The sequence below is a fragment of the Pteropus vampyrus genome, unplaced genomic scaffold (genome assembly GCF_000151845.1).
Source record: "Pteropus vampyrus isolate Shadow unplaced genomic scaffold, Pvam_2.0 Scaffold687, whole genome shotgun sequence".
Taxonomy (NCBI): domain Eukaryota; kingdom Metazoa; phylum Chordata; class Mammalia; order Chiroptera; family Pteropodidae; genus Pteropus; species Pteropus vampyrus.
This window is the reverse complement of record NW_011889468.1, coordinates 312,366-320,227: the sequence shown is the minus strand read 5'-3', so window position 1 is coordinate 320,227 and position 7,862 is coordinate 312,366. Positions and strand designations below refer to the sequence as shown.

Here is a 7,862-nt window from a genome sequence, read left to right as displayed (position 1 = left end):
AACTTCATAAGAAGAAGGAAATTTAAACACAGAGACACAGAAGAGACGGACACACAGAGGAAAGATAGCCATGTGAAAAGGTGGAAGCAGAAACTGGAGTAATGCAGCAACAAGCCAAGGAATACCAAGGATTGCTGTTAACCATCAAAAGCTAGAAAGAGGCAAGGAGAGTTTTTCCCTAAAACCTTCAGAGGGAGCATGACCCTGCAGATATCTTTATTTCAGACTTCAGGACTTCTAAACTGTAATGGAGTAAACTTTTGTTGCTTTAAGCTACTCAGTTTATGGTAAGTCGTGATGGCAGCCAAGAATATGAATTTAGCACCCCTCCATTGTCCGAGCTCCCAGTGGGTGGCACCTGCTGTGATTCTAGGTTCCATTCAAAAGCCCTAGCTCCACACCTTTGGTATCCTTTGATTCTTTCGGCCCTACAGATGGTAGTAGCACCATATAGTTGGTAATCTCTGAGTTTGCTCACCATCCTCAGTTTTAGTCCTTCTAATATCTTTATAATTAATTTCCTATATCAAATACCTTGTAATGAAATACCTGGTGTGATTTCTGTTTTCTTTACTGGATCCTTATACACATGGAAAATATGGTACCAGATTTATTAATTTTTGTAGAAAATATTTATTCTCGGGTAGTATTTGTCTTTCTTTTTAACTTCTCTGTTAAATAGACTCTATAGGGCGGCTTCTATGCAAAAGAATTGTTTTTGATTCTATTTAATATTTTTCATTTTTAAGTGGCATCTGATATAAATTGACCGGGATAAGTATTATCATTTAGTACATTACAGTGGGGCAATGCTTTTGCAAACATGAATTAATTAGTGAAAGAAACAATTTTTACAGGACTATAATGCAAAATTATAAACCAGGGGTCGGCAAAGTTTTTCTGTAAAGGGCCAGATAGTAAATATTTTAGGTTTTGCAGGCTATATGGCCTCTACCACGACTAGTCAGCTCTGCTACTTTAGCATGAAAGCAGTCATGGGCAATATGTAAATAAGTAAACATGGCTGTGTTCCAATAAAACATTATTTACAAATAAAGGGTGGTGGGCATGATTTGTCCAACAGGCCATAGTTTGCTGACCCTGCTATAAACTAGACTTTTCAATACATATTTTCCATCGATATTACATATACACACCACATGCATCCATATCATTTTATACAGAGAGAAAATATATAGTTTCTTTCCCTTAAGAAAGTCAATTTTTCAAAGATCTGCTAGCCTTTACTCTCTCAGTATTTCATTCTTTCAAAAGATTGATACCTTGGAAAAAGAGTCATTAGGCCAAAACATTAGACCTCAGGGATAAACCTGCAGAAAATTGATTGAGTGAACAAAACTACTTATTCTTTTGTTAAAGTCTCCCTATACTATTTAGAAGGATGAATAATATCTCAACAACTGGCCAGGATTTATTTTTTCATTATCGAATTTTTGTTCTGTTCTCAAATATCCTCCAGAACAAAATCAAATACTTTAAAAAGTGAATAGTTTTGGCCACACACAGATTAAGAACATGACTTATTTATATTTCCTCTAGACTTAGATATTTTTAAGACACGCTCTAATTTGTTTTATTGTTCTTAACATTCAACTCAATTTCTGACTTCTGGTAAGTCATCAAATAATATTTGCTGAGTAAATGAGCATATTATTCTAAGATGGTAAATATTTATAATCATGTGTCACATAGACTCTAAGACTGGCGATTTCGTAAGTGCAGAAGTTTAAAAATTGGCTTATGTGGACAAAAATAAATTGTTTCAAAGGAGGAATCTGTACATCTGAATATGGAGAAGATACTAACAGGTGCTAATTTTACATCAGAGTCAATCATTCTCTTTGAACTAAATGGTTTTTCTCTGTCATGAGCAGGCAGATCCAAAATCCACAGGTATATAAAAAGATTGAGTTATATCCTGTGGTTAACCAAGTCTGACATCATGGTAGACTCGATAGAGCTTAAGGTTGAGCTCTCCTTCCAGGTGCCCAAATGCTGCACAATAGTCCACAGTAACCATGCAAGTAGGCAGCCCTAAACAGGCTGCTAGTTCCTGAGTATGTAAATTTGTGACAATTTGTGAATGAATCACCATGCCCTCCATAGAACTTGGCAACTGGATCAGCACTTCTGCATCTGGTATTGTACACAATTTGCATATTGTGGAAGTGAAGCACTTTGCAATCTCTGAAGCCCAGCTCATTATGGCGTGATGAGCTCATAGCCATGTGCTTTCCATCTTTAGTTCTAATTTCAGGGCAGCCGTAGTGAAAACCTAAGGGTATACATACATAGCTTATGGATGATGATTGGCTAAACTGTTTTTACTTTAGTAAACTTAAGGTGTTAAATTAAGAACTCAACAAACTAGACTGGAAAGAAGACAAGCAAAAGTTTGTGCTCCTTAATACTAGTTTTTACAAAATAAAATTGTTTTTTAAATATTTGAGTTACTTTAAATGAGAAAAGTGCTGGAAATGGTTATTAAAATTTAAACTATCTCTGTAATTTACATTTAGTTTCCCTAAAACACTTTTAACAATCATAAATTCATGGGAACCATGTGTTAGAAATGTGTTTCTAAAATAAAATAGTAATTATATTTCTTTTATTCTTTATACAGCTTGATTTTGTTATTTAAAAACAAGAATAAATGAGCATATGAGAGTAAGGATTTTTTGCAAATTTATTTAACATGAATATTTAAAATTAGAATTAAGAGAAAATTTAGATATGTGCCATGGTGCCAGTATCCATTATACAGATTACAAGACATATAAACAGAAGGGCATACAACCATCTGTTGCCCACTACTACTAGAATTCTAAATGCATTGACAATTAATGTTTTAGAAATGCAGCCTAGAACCAAAGATTTTGACTTCAGTATTAAGCTCCCCTACAGGCTTACTAGTTCCCTAACTTTTCTCTTACAAATGGTAATTTTGAGAATTAGAACTTTGGACTTAACAGGTTTATTATTAGTATATTTTTATGATATGCTATTTCAAAATAATTTTGAGAAGAGTTCACTAATTAAGAATGTTCAGATTATTTTCATAGCATGGGAAAAGGAAGCAAGATAAATATAAACAAAAATATATCTTCTGCAGGCTTATGAAATATTTGCCTGAAAAAGATCGTGTGGCTAATTCATTTTGTGTTTTCACACATCCGCAAATGTAGTTTGGTGTTTTGAAAAGTCAGTTACTTGGGGGAGGTAGATGGGGTAAAAGGGGTCAAATATATGGTGACAGAAAGAAATCTAACTATCGGTGGTGAACACACAATGCTATATATATATATATATATATATATGACTTACTGCTAAATTGTACACCTGAAACTTACTGGATTTCGTTAACCAATGTCACCATAAAAAAATTTTGACAAAAAATAAAAATTGAAAAAAAAGAAAGAAAAGTCAATGAAAACTTTTTTGATGTATCTATTGTTAAATTACCAAATGTTACCTATTCATTGAATTACTTTGGTGCTGCAGAAAAGAAGAAAAAATATACATACACATATGTATACACAAACACACATAAAAGGCATGCTTTTTTTGTAAACTGCTTTAGAAATAATAAGTAGAATTCAGTCAATTAACTAATATTTTTACTTAAATCAATTTGATTGTTTAGACTGCCAAACAATTCATTTTCTCACACTGATTTTTGTGCCAATAGACATAGCATAACTGTCTTGACCTCCATAAAGTTAATTTTGTGACTTTGGGTTAACTTTGTTGAGCCTCTGTTTCTCTATTAGGAGTTTGGGCATGTTACTTAAAGTCCTTCATCTTTAATGATAGGGCTATTTATAATCTCAGAGGGGTTAATTATAGAATGTCTTTCAAAGAGTTATTGTGGAACTTAAATGAGATCATTTATTTAAAGCATTTAACACAGTTTCTAGCACATAGCACACGTTCAAAAATTATTAGTACATTATCTAGCATTTTCAGTTTAGGTTGATAGAAACATAAACTAAATCTTTTTATAAGGGGAATAAATTGGCTCACATAATCAGAAGCCCTCTGATAGGCTTTCATCGGGCATGGCTGGACATGGATGTTCAAAAACATCACTAGCACTTTCTTTCATCTCTCAGATTTGCTTTCCTGTTCTGGCTTCATTCTCATATTGGGTGTTGATATGATAGGGAAATATTGGTATTTAAAAATTTATAGTTACAGAGGAAAAGGAAAGATCATTCCCTGGAGTTTAGCAACAGCCTCAGAAGGATTCTTGTCTGATAAATCAGTCAGTCCAGGAAGGAAAACTCTGGGGGACATTAGGAATCCATTTGGAGGATGGTGTGGTAGGGTTAGCAGCCCTGCTCTGAAACCCCTGGGCTAAGCAGGATTACTATGGAAAGATTGTGGGGTCATTTAAGAAAGGAAGACATACTTGGAAGAGAAAAAGACAAGTCTGCTGCAGTTATAACTTATTATTATAATGATTATTTTAGTAGTAACTAAACTCAAAAGTCTCCCATTAAAACTTTCTTCTAGCATTTTATTTTCTTTTGTTTATTTCTGGTTTGTCACAAAATTCTCCAAGATTCTCTTTGAATTTGCAGCACACACTCGTTAGTATAAATATTAAAATGACTTTTATCTAACTAGGTAAATGATACTAGAAGTTAAATCCCCCCAAAGTTGAGGTTTTACAAATTTGTTCAAGGTTATCTAAAAAACACAATGGGAAGCTAAGCCTGGTTGGGATGACTTTTCGGAAGTGGTAATCAGGAAAAGACTGTATTTATTGAAATGTGCATTGGAAATATTTATTTTAACATTTAAAGCCGGGATGAAAGTGATCATCGATGATTCAAAAATAATGTGGTACAGAGGTTAAAAGCATGCGTAAGAAGGTGTCGCTCTTATTTGTAACCTGACTCCTAGGTAAGTATGCCAAAAAGGAATGGATTCCAGTTTAGATGTAGAACAGGCAGTTTAAATGTTAAAGATCCCATAGCACTTTTCATATGAAAGAAATTTTTTTATTTCCCTCCTTAGCCAACAAAATCGCAGTTAAGAATTAAGAGCGGAGCCTATACTTTAGGGATATTTATTTATCAATATTTTCAGCTAAGGTGGTATTTGTTGTATTTAGATGAAAAACAAATGATAGAAGAGTGGAATTTTATGGTCTTGGTGCTGTGATATAACATTTTGATGGAAGATACAAATGTAATATTTAATGCTATAATTTAAAACAAAAATATTTCTTCTTTTTGTGATCATAATTTTTAGATAATCTTTTAATTTTAAAAGTTTTAGATATATAGAAAAATGCTAACATAATACAGAAGATTCCCACATACCCTACATCCAGCATTCCATATTATTAGCATCTTACATTTAGCATGGCACATTTGTCACAATTAATGAACCAATATAGATACATTATTGTTAACTAAATTCCATACTTTATTCAGAATTCCTTCCTTTCTACTAATCTCCTTTTTTTTTTTTCCTGTTCCAGGATCCCATCCGGGATACCACATTACATTTAGTTATCTTGTCTCCTTAGCTTTTCTTGGTTGTGACAGTTTCTCAGGCTTCCTTTGTTTTTGATGACCAGAAGAACGTTATATGTCAAATATGTTGCGATTTAAAAAAAAAAAAAATTTTTTTTTCAAGGCTCACTGGCCAAGGATTTTATAGAATCAATTGGAATTTATCTGATGTTTTTCTCATGATTAGACAGCATTATGGGTTTTAAGGAGGAAGACAATAAAGGGTAAAATGCCTGGATTTTTCTTGTAATAAATACAAGAGGGACAATTTCTGATATTCTTTAGATGTCAGAGTTGAAATATAATTCATGACTTTTAAAAATGAATTCAAGGGCAGTGATGTGGCATGTATTTGGGTTGCTTAAGTAGACAGTAGAGATGTGTATAACTAACAGAACTGTAGCTCTCCTCAGCTATCTATCTAGCTCGCAACTTTTGCTCTCAGAATGGATAATTGGCTCTTTGGCTGAACACCAGTTCACTGGGTTTTCTTGAGAACATGCCTTACTTTGATTAGTTTTCATACATGTGAAGAATAGTAATGGTGGGAAAATATTTTCTTTCTGGAAAGGAATTACTTAATTCAATATTAAGTAAAAGCTTTCAAAGGCAATAATATCACATAGAAAAAAGTAAAATTATCATCAATTACTCTCTATAGTGTATAACATTGTTGGATAATTTAGAATAATGCCTCATACAAGAACAACTATCTTATTTTTTATTTTTGTCATTCTTTTTTTTTTTAACACCTACAGCACCTGGTCTTCCTAGGTGGTCTCCCATCCAAGTACTAACCAGACCCAACCCTGCTTAGCTTCCAAGATCAGATGAGATCTGGCATGTTCAGGGTGGCATGGTCATAGACTTTTGTTATTCATTTTTATGAAAGAAGTTGTTTACATATCTATAGTCTGATTATTAACCTATTTTTGAATAATATCTTACTGATGCGCTTTTTCCAAGCAATGCCATACCATTTTGTCCAAAATTTAGTATAGATCCAATTTAAGAAAAGTGAAGTAAAAATTGTAATAAAATAGGAGAGATTTTTTTCCCTAAAGCTAAATGGAAGAGGAAGCCTTCACCATATGCCTTTATAGAAAACTGTGATTAGGCTCATGTTATTTTTACTTTAAAAATTTTCCTAGAATTAAAATACTTTATGGATTTTTTTTTTGTGTGGAGGGATCAAAATTGCTCTAAACTAAAAACAAATTGAGTCCTATAATCTTGAAAGAACTCAAACTTCTGAACCCTACATTGAAAGCTACATACTAAAATTATATATAGCTCATCAAAAGTGATCATCTGTGGACATAACAACGCAACATTTACATTAGAATAAAATATCCTTAAGAAAGAAAAACGTTAGGTTAGTATTTTTAAAGTGAAATTATATATTGTATTTCTGGGTAAAGATGGTTTAATAAAGCTGTTTTCCACTATAGTCCATGAAATCATCTCAAATGAAGAAAAGAAATGAAGCAGAAATAGAGAAAAACAAATAAATAAATAAAAAGTACGATCACCAACAAAAAGCATAAAAACGTGGCATCGGAGAGACTTCAAAAAAGACACTTGTTTATAGTATGAGAGCTACAACAAGAAGGATGAGTGTTGCCTTGTTTGACTTCAGCTAGGAACATGCATGTTGGGCAAAACTCAAATTTTTTATCACTTTGCACATATCTGTGAATGACCATGAATGCACATGCATATTGATTTTGAGGTTAAAAATGAATATTATTGAGAAGGCAATTTCTCAAATACAAAATCTGCAAATAATGTATATATCACATAAAAGTAGTGAAATCTGGTCATTAAAATTAAAAATCTTTCTCTGCCAACTGTCAAGAGAATAAGGAGACAAACCACATACTGGGATAAAATATTTGCAAAGACATAGCTCATAAAGAACTGTTCTCTAAAATGTACATGAAACTCTTAAACTCACAATAAGAAAATAATAACCCAATTAAAAATGGGCAAAATATCTTAACAGATACCTCGTCACATATATCAAAAGGTGCTCAGCATCATCTATCATTAGGGAATTGCAAATTAATAATGAGATACCATTGCATGCCTATTAGAATGGCAAAAAAAAATAAATAAATACAAAACAGTGACAACTCATAGTGCTAGCTAGTGAGGGGAGCAACAGGAACTCTCATACACTGATGGTGGGAATACAAATTTGTACAGCTACTTTGAAAAAAGTTTGGCAGTTTCTTACAAAACTAAACCATATGGTCCAGCAATCACGTTCCTTGGTATTTACCCAAAGGAGCTGAAAACTTACGTGCACACAAA

General features: G+C 32.7%; 1 pseudogene; it reads right to left on the bottom strand.

Moving 5' to 3' along the window:
• Positions 1 to 6,295: 6,295 nt before the first annotated feature.
• Positions 6,296 to 6,414, bottom strand: LOC111733919 (annotated as a pseudogene).
• Between the last annotated feature and the right edge of the window lie 1,448 nt (positions 6,415 to 7,862).